At 34.0% G+C, this 23102-nt stretch overlaps 1 protein-coding gene across 1 annotated transcript in view; it reads right to left on the bottom strand.

The window, feature by feature from the left end:
• Positions 1 to 23102, bottom strand: part of LOC113516486 (apoptosis-stimulating of p53 protein 1) — a 459324-nt gene that overhangs the window by 364919 nt on the left and 71303 nt on the right. The gene's annotated exons all lie outside the window — the stretch shown is intronic.

The following is a 23102-nucleotide window of genomic DNA, read 5'->3' as shown; positions in this document are numbered from 1 at the left end:
TAATATTTTGCTAATCTATCGGAAGATGCTCTGACACAATGCTCACACTAATATAAATAAGTAGTTAGTGAGAATAATTTTCCGTTTTAGATTTTTCCTTTTAATAAAATAAATAATACTACAATATTACATAATTGTGTACTGAACTATGTTGTTTCATTTGTGATTTCAAGAAGTAATTAGTAGATCGCACAGGATTTCGTCAGTAAACAATAGATCTTGAGTCTAGTCAAGTCGGCCACCACTGATCTGTAGGGAGGCCTATGTCCAGCAGTGGACAGATAACGGCTGATATGATGATGATGATGAATATCTCAGTTAATTTTAAACTTTCGCGTTGTTAACACATATTATGTATTTTAAATTCATAATAGGGAATTAACACGACACGATTACAAGAGCACCTACATGCTCCATTTTTCTGAACAACATTGCGGGCCGCTATAAGAGACTGTTGCATTCTGTCCTACCATGACAATAACGTGGTGCAACCCGCATCGAAAGGTCGACAATAAAAATCAAGGGATTTACCATAAAATGCCTAATTTTCGGGATCCATTTTGTGTTTTGTTCGTACCAAAATAGACCCAGTAAATGTAGCTTAACACTTCATACATAAATCCTGTCATAAAAGTTCAAAGGAACGATATTTTAACATTTTTAAACGCTATGTATAATGTAATTATAACATCAAATTTGTGTTTCGTTTGGTCTCGAAATTCCGGACAATATTGCATGGTAAGCCCTCTAGTATTATTTACTTGAAATCGCATAGTATTAAGCTCCGATCGTAAATTTAAAATATGTGAATTTTTTTTATATATTTATGACATGTTATATCATAAATATTATACAGAATAGTCATTTACGAAATAATTTTGACATCTGCGGGTCTACCATGAAGTGAAATTCCGAAATTTCGGACTCAATATCATGTTTTTTTTATACCAAAATCGGATCAATAATTGAAGTTTAACTTTTCGTTCGTCATACATCCTATTATAAAAGTCCAAAGGAACAATATTTTAACATTTTTTATATTTTCAAACGGCATGTATTATGTAATTTTAACATCAAACTTGTGTTTCGTTTGGCTCCGAAATTTCGGAAAACATTTCATGGTAGGCTCTCTGTTATTTTTTTCCTGTCAATTGACAGTAATACAAATATTGCCCGTTTCAATGCGCATGCGCCCTCTTACGAAAGCGGACATGGCCTACACAGATTACGGACAATAAACATAATGGGTTTAATAGTAAAATTGAAGGTCTGGAGTTGAAAGAGGGGTGGAGGGGTATGGTTATAGGCCCTAACTGGCAGGTAAGCTGATGTCCCAATTATCTAAGCTACTGTTCATTCGACTTGCTAGTACTTTCTGTACAAGTAAAGTCACTGTTTTTCCAGAACAAATTTTTCTCTAGTGTCGCTTTTATTGCAGTGTTGCATAATTATGTAAACTGTTTTACCCACATAATAAACTATTCTTGCTATTATTAATATTAGTTATTTAAATAAAACTATTAAATAATTTACTTTTTTGTGCATATTTTCAAAAATAATATTTAAGTGAACAAATTCCCGCTATTCTTAATTTAGCTGAGAATCTCTTTTGAAAGGTTAATTAAAAAAAAACTATGAATTGTACTCACGAAACGTCATCTCGCTGCTACAAAAAAGGGCGGTAAATTATAAATTTTCTTATAAGAGAATTAATAACAATTTAACATTGTGTTCTACAAAAAAAAACTACTTTAATTGGGGCAAAACAAATTATATTAATTTATGAACTAAACTTCCGTAGTTTAGTTCTTAAATTAATTAAGAACTAAATTAAGAACTAAATTAAAAATTAAGAACTAAACTTCCGTAGTTTAGTTCTTAAATTAATATAATTTGTTTCCGATTCGAACCGATTCTGATAAAATTTCTATGGGGACAAGTCTGTAAGTATATCCTTTGACATAAAAAAAATCCAAATCGGTTTACAACTGATGGAATTATAAATTTAACAAACATAAAAAATACAACTAAATAAGGAGCCTCTTTTTTGAAAACTAAAGTGGTCATCGAATAATTCTAATATTCAAAATAGTCTTTAACACTGGCAACTTTCTCGAAGTTTGGTTAACAAATTACTAGAGCGAGTTACGTGAAACGCGCGTCACTTTAATACTTTCTTAAATCCCGCAGCCAGTGATCGAGCACCTGAGGCGCGTAAAAGGAGTGGACTATAAATACGAGATTATATTAAAACTTTTAAGAGGTCCCACTTCCTAAGATCTCTTGTCAAATTTTACGCTTCAATGTTACTGTCTTACATTATATATGATATTTTCACAGCGTGGAGACAGTATATGAAGTCTTATGTGTCACACTATTTGTTACATCGCCATCTTCATAGTTCGTTCATGTAGAAGAAGACTAGAAGAACAAAAATCGAAAGGGAGAAAACTTGAAATAAAATCTTTTAAGAAATAAGGATGATAACCTTACACTAATATTTCCTCTCCTATGGGCATTTCTAACAAACTACAAATGGGAGAAGATTTTCAATTCGGTTCGGTTCTTTATGTTTGTTACCTTATAACTCCATCAGTTAAAAACCGATTTTGAATTTTTTTTTTTTATCTGAAAGGGTACAGAATAGTCTCTTAGAAATTATATTAAAATTGATAGTTTTAGTAGTTTACTTTTTAAACCAAAATAACGAAGTCGATTTATTTGCGAAAAATCTTAAATTATTTATGAATAAGAATAGAATAATAACCCTGTTGCGCTATTTATATTACAGAAGTACCAATGATGCATGATAGGTTAAAATAAAGTTAGTAGTTGGCCCATCATGATAAATCCGACAATTGAATTTTAGGCGAGATTGCGTAATAGTCAAACACATCGTAAAGAAATCTGCCAAACACAATATATCCTGAAAGCACGAATAAAGATGCGTAAACCTTTAATATAATCATAACTAAATAATATCATAAGTAAAAAAAGTAAGTTTCTTTATTACCTGTTAGTGTCTCAACAGCTTAACCGATTACTATAGGGGCGGAAGGGATAGTTAGTAATGCGAACTACCAGTCTCATTACTAGCAATATAGCCTGTCAGGTCGACCTCCACGCGGTCCCCCTGGAAACCATCATTTTAAATTCCGGATGTAATCACGATGGGCTAACTGACCTGCTTTTTCTTACCTATCCTGTCCCTCACTGGTGCCCCGCCAGTGTATACCGTTAGCGCAGGCGGAGTTACCATTCCATTATCGTCCATAAAAAAAAAAGCGATTACTATGAAATTTGATATACACATACTGTATGGGGTGGGGAAGATTACCCCCTAGTGAACATATAACTAATAACGCAACTTTTTAAATATTTGTAGTCTAGTGTTATTTAATTCATTATAATTGTTACATCATTTAAAACTGTATAATTATGTTAAAGTAAATGCTGTGAATACCTTTAATAGGCATGTGCATTAATATTATATTGTATTTAATGTTTGTTATACATATCATATGTGTTATAATGCATTATGCTGTTGGTGTTCCTTTAAATAAATAAACATCTCGGTTACGCGAACAAAGTCGCAAATAGAAGCTAGTAACTAATAAATAATTCATGGGGGGAAAGGGATTGTTAGTAATGGAGACTGAGAATCCCATTGCTAGCAATATACCCAACCAGGTCGACCTCCTCGCGGTTCTCCCTGGAAACTATCATGATTAATTCCTGATGAATTCGTCATGATGGGCTAACTGGCCTATTTTCATTCTCATCTATCACCCTTCACTGGTGCTCCGCCAGCATATCCCGTTAGCGCGGGCGGGGTTACTATAGCATTTTCACCCATCAAAAAAAAAGCTCTCACCTTGCACCTTAGGGCAGTAATTTCTTAAGCAAATAATAGTTTTTGCAACACTAATTTCTCCCAGAAACACCACTCTCACTCCGACCTCATCACTCAACGAGAGGTCTGGATGTGATAAATATTCATAGGGAGTAAACGGGACACACTTCGTCGCTAGGTGAGTCACGTGAATATGACTTTAAGTGCTATATAGACAGACGTGTAACGATGTGCGTGGAGTATAGAGTATGTAGGGATGGGAATAAATACTTAAAATTTAATTTGCAAAAAATGCTTTTTAAATTATACAGCACTATCATACCTACTTGTACGACGATTAGTCCATTACCTTAAGGTTGTCTTGAAAAGATTGCTCCCAGCAATAAGACCGCCTTACTGTACTTATACAATTGTATCGTTGTGTTTGTAAATTGTCTTGCTTATTTCGTATATTGTATAATGCAAATAAAGTATACTCATTCATTCATTCAATCATTAAAATATTCTATTTATTTATTTATGTACTTTTGTATATTAAATTTTAATATAGATATCAAGTTATAATAAAAATATACACAGACGGACTCATATTTTAAAGCGATTAATAAATCAATCAATGTGATAAATTCACAGACCACGCCGATGTCCATAGACCGCTTGGAGGTCGATCCGACAAGATATACAGCTAGCAAAACCCTTCTCCCCTACTACCTTGTATTAGATAGCTTGTCAACTTGATTGCTATTCCAAATTTCACTAAAATTTAGTCATCTTAATTTAAAATTATGTTCTAAAAAAAATAAAACCGGCTTCGTTCGTTTCAAACTCAATTATATTTATTTAAAAATTAAACTACTGAATTCGATTGTGACAATTTTTTTTCTTACCAATTTAAAAGTATATCCTATTAGATAAAAAAAATAATGTTCCAAATTACTTTAAAAATTACAGAGTGATGAGGTAACAAACATAAAAAACAAAAAGACTACGAAATTAAGAAACTCCGTCTTTTTTGAAGTCAATTTGAAAACACAACTGTCTTTCCACTCCTGCAATATTAAACAGGGCAATAGAATAAAAGCTATAAAAAGGGAATATCGAACTAGCTGGTCGGACACGCGACCCTGTTACAAATTAACTTTAGATGCTGAATAGCAATGACATTCCGAATTTTCTGACAGGCTATTTGTCTTGGACTGTTCACTTGAGAAATTGTCGGTTACACACAATAACAAATAACGTTTACACCGCAATAAAAACGACGTCTTATACCGTGACAAAATACAGTGATATGTCTCAAAGAATGAATCTAAAAAGAGGAAGGGGAAGGCCGAGGAATAACTACATGGGACAGATAAAAGAAACCAGAGGGAGACTGTACAAATGTCGTTTGCTTGGGTACTCCTGTTCCATTCGTCTTTCAACCGTGAAGCAGTTGTGTTTGCATGGCTGTGTTTCAGTTTGAAGGGTGGGATATGGCGTGAATTTACTGGGTGCAGAGGAATAACACCTGAGTCCTCAAAAATGGCAACGCATGGGGTGTATCATGGGCGAAACAGTATACTCTGTTATGTCCATGGTACTGCTCATGTCTATTTACGACGGTTACCACTTTCCATCAGGTGGGCCGTCAGCTTGTTTGCCATTCTAAGTTGTATAAAAAAAGGAACACTAGGTGTCATGTCGTATAGGGAGGTCAAGAATATGGCCTGGGATAGAGCTGGCTGGAGGAAGATGCATGAATTAGTTGCACCGACAAGAGGAAACTGTTAAATGAAAAGCGTCTCATAGACACATTAAAATTGAGTCATTACTTAATATTATAAATGTGAAAGTTAATTTGTTTGTTTTGGTTTTTTTTTTTTTTAAATAATCTGATAGTAAGTGATTACTGCCAGCCATAAGCAGCCGCAACCGCAACGATATTTAAGTTGTATTTCCGGTCTTTTAAGAAGAAATATGCTCTTCTCTTGTTAACTGTTAGCACCTTAACAACTTAACCAATCAAAATATATTTATGTAAGCAAGCAAAGCTGCGAGAAAGAGCTAATTTATAATATTAAAGATTTACAACCGTGTGAACAGACAATAAAGAAAGAAAGAAAGAAAATATTGTTACAATTAAAATTTGTACTTCGAATATTGTCGTCTGGATTTTAAAATTTTATTTCCAAAATAAACATCTTTCTTTCAAAATCATTATGAAAGAAAATCATTATTGGTAACTAACTGCTTTACAAAACAAAACAAAAGATAATAATATTAATTTGTAGCAATAATTTACCAACATGGCCAGCACTCAGCATTATGCCATGGCAGTTTATTTACCTGCCATACCACTGTTATTATGTGCAAACCACACAGGGACTTCTCTCACGACTACAGTGTACTTTACAGTGTTAAAACCTAATATATTCTGATGAATTTGATTTCTCAAAAGGCAGACGCGTTTTTATATATCTATTCCTCTCTAACGCATTGGCAATGTCATAAAAACAACGAGCAAGACATTATATGGATTATTTATTTATTTCATTATTTTATCAACTGAGTAAGCTTTACAATTTTCCAATACGTTCTCCAGGAAAATATCAATACAGTAACACATGTATAAATAAATGGAATTATATTAATTAGATTTAAATTACAAGATAACAAAAATAGAAATAACTTCTATATCTCCGAACACAGTCTGTGGTCATTCGACGAAATTTCAGCAAATTAGAGGCAAGCACGTCTAATTGCGGATACCGGATTATGCGTTCCATCCATTCAATTCCAAAAATTTTGGTTAAAACAATAACCAAATACTATGTAAATAACAAAAAGATAGGAAAATATTAATAGGTACAAGTGACATGTGACATATAATGCAGAAACAACTTATTTACATGAAGCCGCAAGCAACAGGTCCGTGCGGTGACCATAATGGAATGGTAGAATTACCCGTGTGACACGCGGAATCGGTCCAATGACACGTAACGAAAGGGACAAATTGGAGGTATCCCGGTTACTGAATGCTCGCGGGACTCGCCAGCAATTTGCAGAGTCGTCGGGTCCCCGTAAATTGATTATCGAGGAGCGGTACATTCTCGTGCCGTTAATCGATTTATGTCACTCTATCTACTTATAGATTTAGAATATGCAAATTATAAAGCGTAGTATAAAGAATATTTAAAAAATTCAATCCAGAAAAAAAAACAAGTGCAAATAAAATATATAAACGTGAGTGCACACAAAAATAAACTTAAAAACAAAGTTTCTACACCTGTCTGTTATCTGCTAAATTGATTTAAAAAAGACAGTCTCAATATATCTTTATTTCATAAGAATTTGTATGATTAATCAAAAGGTGCACAGTTTTATTTCGATTATTCCTCACACAAATGTAAAAAAAAGTGTTAAAAACGCCATCTATCATAAAAAAGTGGAACTACTAAAAAGTAATACTAACTACTAATAAACAATATACGTGTTACAAAACTTATAGTACACTACTTTATACGCGTAGATTTCGGAAATAGGAAAACAAATAAAATAAACTATTTCTACATAGCATATCAAAACATTCACCATGTTTTATATTAGGCCTTCATGAACACAACAGAAAAAACTGCATGCAATTGAGCACACTAGTTTTTACATGATGCCAAAACAAACACAAACAGTCAGACAAAATTTCTAAAAATTATTATTTTGGCATCTATTGAGCTTATTGATATATACAGACATCATCTAGTCGCAATTTTACTATATTGGTAAGATTTCAAAGGAAACTTTATACATGACTAACCTACGTGAATTATTATATAAAATATCCCATGTGCAAGTAAGGGTATAACCTACCCTTATACCAAATTTCATTCAAATCCGTTTAGTACTTTTTACATGAAAGAATTACAAACATTCACATCATTATATTAGCCCTTAATCGTCCACTGCTAAAGCATACTGCATAAGCCTCCACCTTGGGGGATTTACCAGTAGTTGCTATACTTGGCAGGCGAATTGGCAACCACAATTAGGCTTTGGAGAAGTTTTAAGAGGAACACTGCCAATCTCTCGCCGCCTTTTAGTCGTTTCTTACGACATGCACAGGAAAGGAATGGGACTTCTATGCCGGAACAAAACTTTCACATACGCAATATTAATGGGATTAACTTGACTACTACTGATAGTATTACTACTAATAGTATTACTTTTAATAGTGTTACTACTAATAGTATAACTACTAATAGTTTTACTACTATAAGTAGAATAAAGTGATAGTACAAGAAAGCACAATCGGCAGTTTCCACAAACCCACGCTGTCGGTAGTAGTGGCTGCGTGAAATATTTGGTAGCCATGGGCGCGACTCATTTGCATACAATATAATAGAAGGCGAGGCCTTCGCGGGTACTCCACTACGGTATTTTATTGTGATGTCGTTTAGAAACTTAGCAATCGCGGATTAATTAAGCAATCGGGAGGCTACTGGGAGAAAGGATGTTAGTACTAACTTCATTCCTCGTCTGAACATTGTCAAACACGGTACACGTCATCAAGCAGTAGTGTTATTCAATAAATAACCTGTCCAGTTGAAAATTGTACTCTCAATTCTTTTAAAATTAAACTACGATCCCTTTGATTGGAAAAAATGCTGTTACTTCGTTAATGACTTTTGTACTGGTGATTAACGTAAATAATGGAATTAAAAAAAAAATTACGTGGGTATATATAATATTATGGGTGAAGTTGACACGTTTGAATATAATTTTTGAATATTATTTACTTCTACATGTTTAGTAGTTCCACTTTTTTACAATAGATGGCAGTATTTACATTTATTGGTCGAAATAAATTTTTGTAACTTTTCATATATATATATATATATATATATATATATATATATATATATATATATATATATATATATATATATATATATATATATATATATATATATATATATATATATATATATATATATATATATATTAATAATAATATATATATATATATATATATATATATATATATATATATATATATATATATATATATATATATATATATATACTTCGATTAAGGTTTTTAGGAAAAGAGGAATAAATGGAATATGAACAAGGGAACATCTAACGGATCGGACTTGTTTTTAAATATTTAAGGAACCAATGGCTAGCACTGAAAAGGTTCAACTAATGGCACTAAAATAAATTGATCGCTTCTAAAGCGATTCAATTGAAATGTCTCCTTTCGTAATGTCTGTTTGACGGCCATCTTGGGACGTTAATCCAGGATTCGAACCTGATAAACTGTATGTATCGAGGTTTAAAGTAATATTGCGTTGTTATAAGGGTCCTTGAAACAATAATACGATAGATATAACATTGTAATAATATACGTGTAAGAATTCTAGTGTAATCTTTTAAAGGGGAAAATAGTGTTTTTTTTTTTATGTTAAGGGCTTTTACCTACTTCAGATATATCAGTCCTATCGTACCCTGAACTGTTTTCTTAAATAAAGTTTTATCTACTTTCCCTAGACATGGAAAGAGAATAATTAATGCGTATCAATAATTTACTAATAATAGAGAGATGTTCAAAAATTTCTGATTTGAATTCAGCTAAAATACTAGTGTTTATTTCTGGTATAAATTCTTAAGATCGTTCTACTGAAACTTACTAAAATATTACAATGTTTGGACTTATTTGCGAAAATTCAAAAACATTTGAAAAATTTTCAATATTTCTCATTTATTTTATTTAAAATTCTGATAGCGAGTTTAAATGTTATGTGTGTTAGATTAAGTGTTAATACCATTTTCAAAATGTGTAGTGACTATTTTATTTAATTTTGAAAATGAAATTTGGTACACGTAGCCAGAACACATGTTCTTCTCGCGCGGAGTCGTAAAAGACAGTTGGAAAAAATACATAAGTTTTTTTCATTATGGAATTGAATCACGTACAAGGATAACTTGCCATGTGGTCCCGGCATAGAACAAACCACTTTTTTTCTTTCCAGTGGGTGTCGTAAAAGGCGACTAAGGGACGGCGAGGGATGACCAGCAGCGTCCCTCTTAAAACATCTCCAAAGCCTAACTGCGGTTGACAACCTGCCTGCCAAGCGTAATACTTTCTGGCAAAACGTCCGTTATGGGGTAGACCTATGTTCACCAGTGGGCAGTTAACTATATAATAAAAAAATAATAGTAATAAGTCATTTAGTTATTACTACAGGCTTAAACTGGGCATCAATCTTGGTGGCCCCAAATACAAATTGTTATCTCCGAAAGTGAACAAGAAAAATGTCACCGGATCGAATCACGGAGGAAACATTACGCTCCCTTTGTTTCGTCCACGCTCTATCGGCTGACACGAACGATTCGTCTAAATTGTAGCAATGTGCATACGGTACTTCGGAAGGCCGCCTCGTCCCACCCTCCATTGTTGTTCATTGTATGTAAATTATTCTTGAACGCTAAATTGGATATGTTCTACTAAGTATTTCACGCTACGATTCGCTTAGACTAGGTATTTTTGTTATTTATTTTATTAATATGAGAATAAATATGTCGTAAAATGATATTGTAGTCTATTTAGGTAACTCACATTTGGAAAACTTCGTGATATCTTTGTATCAACTTCATGTCAGCAGAAATACGATTTTTATTTATTTATTTAATTCTTTATTGTACATTAGTTATAAGAATATGACAGAGGTAATCAAATGTACGAAGGCGAGCTTAACTCTGATAGAGTTCTCTTCCAGCAACACCCAAAGTGGAAAGGAGCATCAATGTCAGCGGATACAGCAGTGTACAATATTGTGACAATTTTTAAACAGAAAAAAATAAATTAATTACATTATATTTAATCGTACAAGTACATATATACATATAGATATAATATACCTACATATATAGATAAATAAATATATGTTTATAGATATAGAAGATGCTCTTTAAGTCTACTATTAAAAATATTTAAAAATTTTACAATTTGAAATAAAAGAAACATTTTTTTTATACAACTTAGAATGGCAAACAAGCTGACAGCCCACCTGAGGAAAGTGGTAACCGTCGCCTATAGACATGAGCAGTACCATGGACATAACAGAGTATACTGTTTAGCCCATGATACCCCCCATGCGTTGCCAGTCCTGAGGACTCAGGTGTTATTGCTCTGTACCCAGTAAATTCACGCCATATCCCACCCTTCAAACCGAAACACAGCCATGCAAACACAACTGCTTTACGGTTGAAACACGAATGGGACAGAGGTACCCAAGCAATCGACTTTTGTACAAAGTCTCCATACATACAATAATACCATATGTCTCCCGATAAGTTAAAAAATGGTTAAAAAATGTTTATTTAAATAACAATGTTAATTAAATATTTTCTAACTGGATACCTAGCTGTGTGATTTTAGCGATATAAAAAAAATACCATATGTACCTATGACATATAAAAAGGGGGCGAGTGGACCGTGCTCATCTTAGAATTGTCTAGTTATTTTATTATTGCTCTCCCCAGAGTAAGGAACGAAATTTTCAGCCATAAGCGAAGACAAAATCAGAACATAAGCGAAGAATATATATATGTATATGTAATATTTGTCAGATCCGTCAGTATACTATGCAAATAACAAAATTCACAAAAACCACTTGAGCGCTTGAATTGCCAAAATGTAACAAACAAACTCACTTTTACGTTTACAATATTAGTAAGGATTTCAACTAATTCGTTCCACGGGGAAATCATTCTTACGTCCTCGAATCAGAATGATCACGTCCAGTGCACTTTTAAAAGTGTATCTCCCCGCGAAGGGTTGTAAAATGAGTTCCCTGCCAAGGGCCTCCCTAGAGACTACACTTGAAGTTCTTCAGAAGGGACGTAATAAGGGACGTACTGAGGGTTGATAAAGCGAACGTGACATCCCTGGAGTTGCAAACGTCCACAGACTACGGTAACCATATATTATTAAACGAAGGTACCGTGTATTTGCAATCGAAAAAAATTTATTTGGCAGTATATCACACAATTTTTTTTTAACATAGGGGGCAAACGACTATGTTACATGTTACCTATGTATCACAAAATAAATAAGTAAACGAGCATGCAGCTCACCTGATGGTAAGTGACTACCTATGCCCATGATCACCCGCAACACCAGAGACACAGCAGGTGTGCTGCCAGCCTTTAAAAGAGGAATATGCTCTTTTCTTGAAGGTTACGATGTCGTATCGGTTCGGAAATACTGCTGCTGGAAATTGATTCCAAAGAGTGGTTGAGCGTGGAAGAAAATGCCTTGAAAAATGCACGGTGGAGACCGCCACTCGTCTAGATGGTTGGCATGTAACTTTACTTTTGAATTTATATACATACATAGTACTTTTTTTAATAGATGAATAATAAATAGTAAATACATATGGTAATGACGTACAATGGCGTAAATTAGCTCTTAATATAATCGCCATGAATCTCTTATGAAAAAACTTTGAAATTAGTTCTCTATCACCATCACCTTTGACTTCTATTGTTACTTTATTAGTATTGCAATATATTATATGTATGTATATTTATATATATTTTTTATTATGCACCTTATAATGGCAAACATGCTGACGGCCCACCTGATAGAAAGTGGTAACCGTCATCTAAAGACATGAACAGTACCATGGACATAACATGTATGTATGTTTTTATGATATATGCTTGTATATGTAAGTAATAACATATTTAAATTACTTCCTTAATCTTCTAGTGCTTGCGACAGTCATGTGTCATAAACACGACATCTCAGGTACAGAAAGGGTCGTGGCTTTCATTATACGGGTCAACAAATCAATTGATGGGAGTCCCTTTCCCGAAGATGCTCCATCCAGTCTGTCAGATTTTACATACACTCTTTTTAAATAAACTAATTTATAAGTTGTTTATTTATTACATTTTAATTATATATATATATATATATATATATATATATATATATATATATATATATATATATATATATATATATATATATATATATATATAGGTGTGTGTGTGTGTGTATATATATCTGTATTTTGTATTATATTTATTTTTTTTATTATGTTTGTATTTTTAAAGATACAGAATAAATATCTGATATCTACATTTAATACTTTACATTTTATCCCAATTCACGCAAACCAAGCCACAGGTTATAGTTAGTACACTCATAAAAAAAATATATAAGAAATAGGAGAAAACATTTCGTTGCATTTACGATGAAATGCACAATCGATAGCCAATAGTAACCGAAGATTGCATTTTAACTGTGCGCATGCGCAGTCCGCCGGTTCTCTCCAATCAAGCTGTCAAACCGTCCATCGAACACCGTGGGAAGTTGCCAACCCCACTAGAATATGGCTATTTTTTTAGGATCTTTTTGGCCTGATCGCTTTCAACGTCACTCAGAGACTTCAATTGTGAATAATGACGGGAAGTTTTGAAGAACAATTGCGCTTCGTGTTTACCCGACTTTGGAAAACAGGATGTCGGGTTTACATGTCGAAATATGAGAAGCAATATATGAATTAACTTTAAAATATATGCTGATAATGGATTATTATTTCGTCATCATGAGCCATACATATCCCCATAAAATATATTGGCATAGAAAAAAATTAAGTCTCCCATACTAACCTAATAGGTGGACTTCCCGTATTACGAGTAGTATAGGTAGTTCGACATTTTAATTTTTCACCGAATCTTGTTCGTTTGGGAAAAAATGTTTCAGTTTTAACGGTAGAACACTCCTTAGAAGACACTAGTCATTTATATTTCGCCCAGTACAATTGGAGACTTTATACACAAAAATCAGCGAATTCAATTGATAAAATTAATAAATAAAATTTATTTTCGTAAACTCCTGTGATCTCGGCATAGATTGGGCCACCTCTTCCTTTCTCATGGATGTCATAAGAGACTAAGGTAACTTAATAGTCAAGGGATGAGCAGCAGCGTCCATAAAACATCACTAAAGCCTAACTACAATTGCCAACCTGCTTGCCAAGCATGGCAACTAATAGCAATACTCCCTAATGTCAAAAGCAGTCTATAAGTGGACAGTTGATAATGATGATTCTCGTAAACATTATTTATTGCAAAAATAAATAACAAAATCCTTTCAGAAATAATAAATGAATAGGAATTCTCTCTTCTTTTAATAATATTTACAAATATACTATATGTCACTAGATGGCGTTAATCTTATCACAAACCATGTTCTTGCAAGCCTGAAGCCTTGACCAAAAGGGACAAGCAAAAAAACTGATAAACGTGAGCAATTGGGCCAATTAGCAACATTGTAAACTGGGTGTTCTTACACGATAATTTGGGCTGCTCAGACTCCCATTACTATCTGTTTAATGCGGTAATATTAGTAATCATATAATCGGTAATAACTGCAAAATAAGTATGCAGTAAAATATTAAATGCTTCTGCTGAAACATGAGTATGTAAATTGTAGTTTTGTGAACTGTAATACCGAAGAAAATTGGAGGCAATTGGTAGAAATTGGGGCCTATACATCTTTATAAAAATGAAATTGGTAAATGTCAAGCAGAATTATAATCTTTTCGGTTGACTTCAAAAAGATTTGGTTTACTGGCCGAATACCTATGAGGGATGATATGTTAGAGTCAAGTCACTTGACCCATCGTAATGAATCCACCAAAACAAACATGATGGTCTTCAGAGAGACCCTATAGAAGCTAACCTATGGCTGGCAATGAAGTAACTAATTTATTACTAACAATTCATTTGCTGGATATATCTGTGTTAATGGTTATGTAGTTGGTTTTTTTATGTGGTTATTTGAGATAATATTTCCTTCAGGATACAGACTCACCAATCTAGTTATGTCGGATAGCACCAAGGTAAACCACTCCGCTTTAAAAAGGTTACATTTAGGAATACTAATATCTAATTCAATAACATTGTAGACATCTCTGAGGCATATCATCTGCATTTCAATTAATTCGAATGATTACCGTCATTTGTTTATCGCTGAATTTACGACTGTCATATGTATACGCTCTATAGACGCATACCGAATAGCGCTTTAGCCACTCTTTACCCCTTTCTTGAAGAACCCCAAGCTAGTCACTTGGAAAAACCTAAACAGGAAGCTCATTCCATAACCTGAACGTTCTTGATAGGGAACATCTCTAAAACCGCGCTCTTCACGACCATCTAGGGTCTAAGTTATAAGGATGGACTTTCTGTCGATGGCGAGATATTCGCTGGTAAAAAATGGCCTTAACCATCATATTGAACAATTCCTCTGAGCACAATCCGTTGTACAAGCGGCAGAACATGCCACGCAACTGGTACCTTCGCCATAGTCTTTTTAAATAGACGAAAATAGAATGATAGATCCATCGGCGTTATTAGTTTAAATTGATAGGCTAGTAAGGATAAAAGGTGATGATGAAATCAACACAGCTGAACTGACCTAAATTCATTCCATCATATCATCATTTACTGAAATCCCACCAGCGTGAACCAACAGCGCAAGCTAAGTTACCATTTTTCATTCATCCATCAAATAAAGATTAGACAAAATCGATTGATAATTGACAAAAATATCGCATAACATACACTCAAAAAAAGTATTGACAAATTGAGACTTCTACCATTTCGAACTAAATTGAAAGCAAAATTAAAACGTCTCCATAACAACCACTGACATTTGAGTAATCGTGAATCGGAGATGAAAATATGTGATGAGTCATTGCAAACACAATGATTTTATTAACGAATAAGTATTAAAGTACAAATGTGTACAATTTGTACAATTTCTTATCGAGTTACAACGTCACGAATGATTTTCAACCTTCAATCTTTGCTTTTAAAGTCTTACATTGAATACGATCTAAATAAATTGCTATATTATAATCGCTTATGATTGTTAAAATCGATTTTTACGATATTAGTCCATATGGTTTTTAATAGACGGTAGAAAGTCGATTGCACATTTAATGCTTCCGAAATGTACGTAGACTTTTGAATAATTTCGACACTGCAACAATGGAAGACAATAAAAACTGAAAAGTAAAGTGAATTAAGAGAACTGATAGCCAACTCATTATTTTCGGTTAACGTAACTTTTTATTATTCTATTTACGTAATTGTACGTATTATACCGGTAACGGTACTCTATTGGTAACAGTAGCACTCACAAATACTTATATAATTACCAGCTTTTACCCGCGACTTAGTTTACGGGACCGAGATATGTTCACTGGTCGGGATAATTAAAGATTTGTGTTCCCCAAAAAAAACTAACTAGAATTATGGCAAAACGAATTATTTTGATTTAAATTTTATTTAAAAACCAAACTACTAAAGCGATTTTAATAAAATTTCAATGGAACTAACCTGTAAGTATATTCTTTCAGAGAAAAAAATAATTTTCGAAATCGGTTTAGAACTGACGAAGATATGAGGTAACGAAGTTTTGCCAATAATTGTCACGCTTGACAGGCGGGTAGGCAACCGCAGTTAGGCTTTGGTGAGATTTTGAAAGCTACCGCCTATCACTCGACCATTAAATCCCCTTAGTCTTACAACACCCTCAGCAAAGGAAGGGGTGGTCCATTCTATACCGGGACCATACGGTATGGAAGCACATAAAAAACATCAATTGAAAATAAAACTGTTGATTAGAGAGACGATGAAGGAATGCACCACGATTATTTTTTTCGTTACGTGGGTCGTTTACTAATCCTGCAGTAAGGTAAATAAACATGCATTTTCTAAACACATTAGCTAATATAAGCACATATAGAAATAGATTGGTAAGCAATAAACATTATACCAACTAATTGAGGAAGTACGCAAATATCTACTTCACGAAGGCCATTACATGGTCAAATGAACGCAAAAACTATGAGTTCAAGGCACCCTCCACTCCATGAGTCGAGCTGAGAATTTGAGAACATGAACAAAGAATGATAACGTTTTAGAATTTATGTCTATTAAACTTTTGGCTAATACCCGTGTCGGATGTGCGCCATTAGAAGGTCATAACCTCTCATTGTTTCAAATATTTCACTTGTTGTCAGCCGTGAACTTTTGTTTATGAGTAATAAAGTTAAATCTATTGCTGTGAAACTAAGATTACGTTTACATTTTATCATGCATTTAAAATATACGGTACTTGTACTAAATTATCATAAATTAACAGCGTGATTTAGATTAAAAACGTAACGGATTCATTATGTTTAACGAATACTATCTATAAAGATTTGCATGCTATTAAATATAGTGAAACATTTTTTTTATTATTACAGTCATTAACTGTCCACTGCTAGACATAAGCCTTCCCCATAAAGGGAGTTTTGCAAGTACTTGCCACGCTTGGCAGGCAAGTTGACAACCACAATTAGGCTTTTAGAGATGTTTTAAGAGGAACGTTACTGCCCATCCCTCTACCATAAGCTCCCTTAGTCGCCTCTTACGACACCCATGGGAAAGGAAGGGGTGGTCCATTCTATACCGGGAACTACACGGCAATAGCGAAATATACTAATCTTTAAAAAACAAACTGTAACGTCATATTATATAACTATGTTTCTGGCAAATAAATACCAGAGGGAGATTTTGCACAAAAGTCGTTTGCTTGGGTACCTCTGTCTCATTCGTGTTTCTACCGTGAAGCAGTTGTGTTTGCATGACTGTGTTTCGATTTAAAGGGTGGGATATGACGTGAATTTACTGGGTACAGAGGAATAACACCTTAATCCTCAGGAACGGCAACACTTGAGGGGTATCATGGGCGAAATAGTATATTGTGTTATGTCCATAGTACTGCTCATGTATATAGGCGACGATTACCACTTTCCATCAGGTAGGTCGTCAGCCTGTTTGCCATTCTTAGTTGCATAAGAAAAATAAAGATTTGCATGTTATTAAATATGGCGAAACATATGGAACATTAAGAAACAAACTGTAATATCATATTATGTAAGTATTTTTCTGGCAAATAAATTATTATAAATTAAATTAAAATGTATCATAAATTTATTAAGACAGCAACGCCCACATGACACCCCTAGTTTTGCAGGCTTCCATACGCTACAGTGACCGTTCACCATCAGACGGATTGTATGCTTATTGCCACATTCATGGTATAAAAACAAATTAAGGTGTTTAAGTTACCATGTTTAAGGTAGAGCAAACGAACTTTTTGGTAGGGCAGAAGCCATAACAAAGTGGTTTCGAAAAAGCGAATCTGTTTAATTTTCTTGGGGTCCTTCATTTTAAGGTAGGGCAGTAGGGCTTTTTAAGGCACTATCTCTTAATGTCCCCCCCCCCCGCCCCTCCTAGCTACGGCTAAGCGCTCCATTTAAAGACTTTATACTTAACTAAAAACCGCTCCAAATCTTTATGTGTTCAAATAGTACACATAATGGGAGGAAAGGAATCGTTAGTAATGGAGACTGAGAATCCCATTGCTATATACCCAACAATATACCCAACCAGGTCGACTTGCTCGCGGTTCCCCCTGAAAACTATCATGATTCAATTCCTGATGAATTCATCATGATGGGCTAACTGGCCTGTTTTCATTCTCATTCTATCACCCTTCACTGGTGCTCCGCCAGCGTATACCGTTAGCGCAGGCGGGGTTACCATTCCATTTTCACCCATCAAAAAAAAAAAATAGTGCACACAATTACTCTACAAACAATTATTCAATAAATAAAACTCGTATTAAAAACCGAAGCATGGTTTAGAATAAGAAAGTAAGTGAAACAGTGAAACAATGTCTTGTGTTCCATACTATTTAGAGATAATAATAATAATTATGCATAATGAACGGTCCAAAAAAATTACATAATTATTATAACGACTTCATTTTCTACGTCCACTGCAATGGTGTTTATGAAACTGTACAACCTTTCCCATGAGGAATAAGTTAGAAGCTTTTTTTTTATACTACTCAGAATGGCAAACAAGCTGACGGCCCACCTGATAGAAAGTGGTAACCGTCGCTTATAAACATGAGCAGTAGCATGGACATAACAGAGTATACTGTTTCGCCCATGATATCCCCCATGCGTTGCCATTCCTGAGGAGACAGGTGTTATTCCTCTGTACCTTGTAAATTCACGCCATATCGCATCCTTCAAACCGAAACACAGCAATGCAAATACAGCTGCATCACGGTTGAAACACGAATGGAACAGAAGTACCCAAGCAACAAGTACTTATAAATGGCGCATCAAAATAAAATGCCATACACCAAATAATATACATTCATAACCTTCAAAAGAAGAGCATATTCCTTTTTAGAAAGAAAGCCAGCAGAACACCTGTAATGCCTCTGGTGTTGATCACCCGCAGATCATGGGCAGCGGTAGTCACTTACCATCAAGCAAGCCGCATGCTCGTTTGCCCCTTGTGTTATAAAAAAAATTAGGTTAGACCTACAAGAACGTAACTTTGAAAAACACATTCATTTTAGTCAAGTGATTTCTGCGTGATTCCGGAACAAACATACAGACAGGCAGACAAAAGTTCACAGGAAAAATAATATTGCTAAATTACTATCTTCAACCGACTTCAAAAAGAAAGACATTCTCGATTTTTTTTTTTATGTTCGTTACCTTCTAACTCCGTCTATTCCAAACCGATTTGGAAAAATCATTTTTTATCTGAATGCAGATACTTACCTATTTGTCTCATAGAAATTTTACCAAAATCTGTTCAGTACTTTATTTTTTAATATTAAACATTTATTTATTTTTATTTATTTAACACTCTATTGCACCAACATAACATGATTTGTTAAAACAATTTTCAATACGTATAGTGTAGTACAAAAGGCGGTCTTATTGCTAAGCAATCTCTTCCAGACAGCCTTTGGGTAGAATACATTGGTCTGTAAATAGGTAGTTGTGGCGCGTTAAAATATATATATATATATTTTTTTTTTTATTTTTTTTTTTTTTTTTTTTTTTTTTATTATAAAGTTGTAATTCTCCCCTCTCGCCCGTTCCCAGATATATATAATAGATGTTAATAATAAATAAGGTTGTTATAAGGGTCGACACAAGAAGTGTGTCGGCCCTGTCTATGATGTATCTACTCATAAATTCATCAAGTCATATAAAAGATCTTATTATCATTAATCAGACAATTTTAAACTCCCCAGTCGCAAGTCTGCTATAAATTTCAAGGTTAAAATATAAAAAAAAATTCAACAAAAACAATAACATAGATCAGTGATTCTCAACCACTGTGCCGCGGCACTTTTGTGTGCCGCCAAATTTTAAAAGTGTGCCGCCAAATTTTGCAAATATTTAAAATTTTTGTCCATAAACTATTTATGCAGTGTGTGTGTGTGTGTAGTAAGTAAATAATTTTTATCTTTTCCTTTGTGTGCCGCCAAATTTTGAAATCGTTAAATATGTGCCGCAACAAAAAAAAAAGGTTGAGAATCACTGACATAGATAATAGTAAAGATTCCACCGAGCCTTGAATGGAGAGGTTTACTAATTTGATCGTATCTATGTGTCACGTTGGTAGCACGCTCGCTATGTATACCTACAACACGAGAACCACTTAAACTGGATCTCTCCATGATCACACCATTAAAATTTGTATAGCTCAATCTTATTATAGTATTCGAAGGTCAATTCACAAGAAGTTTTGTTAATTTTACTATTAATAGTAACTACATGAGAACAACCCATTAAAATCCCATTGCTGGGCATTGATTATGTTAACAAACTGGTTGGAGACAGTAGTATGGGTTTTGTTTCTAATATTTTATCTTTTGTATTATTTTCTTTGGCGCCTCTAACAACATTTTGGAATGAATACGAGTGATGCTATATGTTATTCTCTACTAGGTATTTCCCGCAGCATTTTCTGTGTTAATCACTACATAAAGTTTTTGTTTTATGCAACTTAGAATGGCAAACAAGCTGACGGCCCACCTGATGGAAAGTAGTAACCGTCGCCTATAGACACGAGCAGTACCATGGACATAACAGAGTTACTGTTTCACCCATGATACCCCCCATGCGTTGCCATTCCTGAGGACTCAGGTGTTATTCCTCTGTACCTTGTAAATTCACGCCATATCCCATCCTTCAAACCGAAACACAGCCATGCAAACACAACTGCTTCACGGTTGAAACACGAATGGGATAGAGGTGCCCAAGCAAACGAATTTTGTACAAAGTGTCCCTCTAATGAAAAATCCTATAAGTAACTTATATGTTAAGATATGACATATCTGTGTACCAAATTTAACAAAATTCATTGAAACTTTTATGATTGAATAACAAAACCTAAATATAGATAGATAGATAGATAATCTTTATTGTTTCTCCTAAAAGATTACAATTTTTTATAAATATAAACAATATATATATATATATATATATATATATATATATATATATATATATATATATATATATATATATATATACACGAGATACATGAGCGGCTTTTTTTTATTTGATACACTTCTTGCACCAGTACCTACCGTCTTTTTGATTTCTCCTCTACCCAAAGGTTGTCTGGATGAGATTGCTAAGCGATAAGGCCGCAAGGCCGCCTTTTGTATCACTTCTCATTAATATTTACTGTATTTATTACATTTTTACTTGGTGCAATAAAGTGTAAAATAAATAAATAAATAAAGGTCACGCTACCCGATTCTCCCACAAACCTATTGTACGAACCGGCTTTAAAGAATTCGCTTTACGTCATTGCGCCACGTGTAAATATTTTAATTGAGGATAGCGGAAGGCAAAAACTGATGCTGATGATCAAGCTTATAGTGTAACCTAACACACGTGCTACGGGGGAAGAGATTGTAAGTAATGGGGAGGTTAGTCCCCATCGCTATCAATAAACCTTATCAAGTCGACCTCCACGCGGTTCCCTCTGAAAACCACCGTGACTAATTTATCGTTGAATTCGTCACGATGGGCTAACTGACCTGCTTCATATTCACCTATCATCCTTCACTGGTGCCCCGCCGGTGTATACCGATAGCGCAGATAGGGTTACCATTCCATTATCATCCATTAAAAACCCCTACCTTATAAGATTGGCATGCTATAATTAGCACCTTAATATTATGAAGCACAGCCTCCTTACGCAAGCCGGTACTGATATATACCTACGCGTAAATATTTGTTGCCATATTTCAAACTGCAGTAATGTATTATTGTCATTACGCAAAAGATACGCTTAATTAAATCTATTCGAAGTGATTTGTCGAATACCATAATTAAATCAAACACATTTAATTACATTTATCGTGTCCATATTTCTTTCCAATACCTGGCAAATTAGATAAATCTAAACAATGGTAATTAACAGCAAGGAACGCTTTTACAGAGCACATTTCAATTCCAACCCCATTCGAACATGATAAGAGTCATTTTGCGTATATAAGACGTAAGTAGTGAAGGCAAATTGTGTATTTAGATCTGCATTCAGGACTACATTTAAATTTCAATTATAAGACTTTGGAATAGAACTCAAAATTGCTTAACATCTTCTGGGACCACATCTAAAAGCTATCAGGCGGTTAGATAAGAAGCCTATGTCAAATTAACATTGTGATACGTCACAGCTGTTAGCAAAACGGGTATTAGATTAGTAATTCGCTTAATGTTTAATACATATTAACATAAGATATGTAGTTACTCAGTAGCGTAACTTACAGGTGAAGGAAGCTGAGTTATCTCGTAAGACGTTATCCACTGAGAAGTTTTTTTTTTTTTATATAATTTAGAATGGCAAACAAGCTGACGGCCCACCTGATGGAAAGTGGTAACCGTCGCCTATAGACAGCAGTATGAGCAGTACCATGGACATAACAGAGTATACTGTTTCGCCCAAGATACCCCCCATGCGTTGCCATTTCTGAGGACTCAGGTATTATTCCTCTGTACCCTGTAAATTCACGAAGTTATATTGAACAACCGACTATAGGAAACCCTGTGAACTATTTAATTTTGACTGTGAACCTTTAATAAAATACCTAGAAGTACGAATATTATTCCAAGAACCTCCTTCTTTTGAGATTTTCTGAGAAATTTATAATAGAATTATTTACTTTCATTATAATATGTACCAGCTTTTGCCCGCTGCTTCGTACGCGTGTACTTCAAAAGTAGAAAAATTAATAAAATACTTTTAAAAGACATATCAAAATAAAACATACACTAATTTTAAAATTACACTTTCAGGAATA

This window comes from Galleria mellonella, unplaced genomic scaffold (genome assembly GCF_026898425.1).
Source record: "Galleria mellonella isolate WM207_F2 unplaced genomic scaffold, CSIRO_AGI_GalMel_v1 utg21, whole genome shotgun sequence".
NCBI classification, from domain to species: Eukaryota; Metazoa; Arthropoda; class Insecta; order Lepidoptera; family Pyralidae; genus Galleria; species Galleria mellonella.
This window is presented reverse-complemented; position numbering and strand designations above follow the sequence as displayed.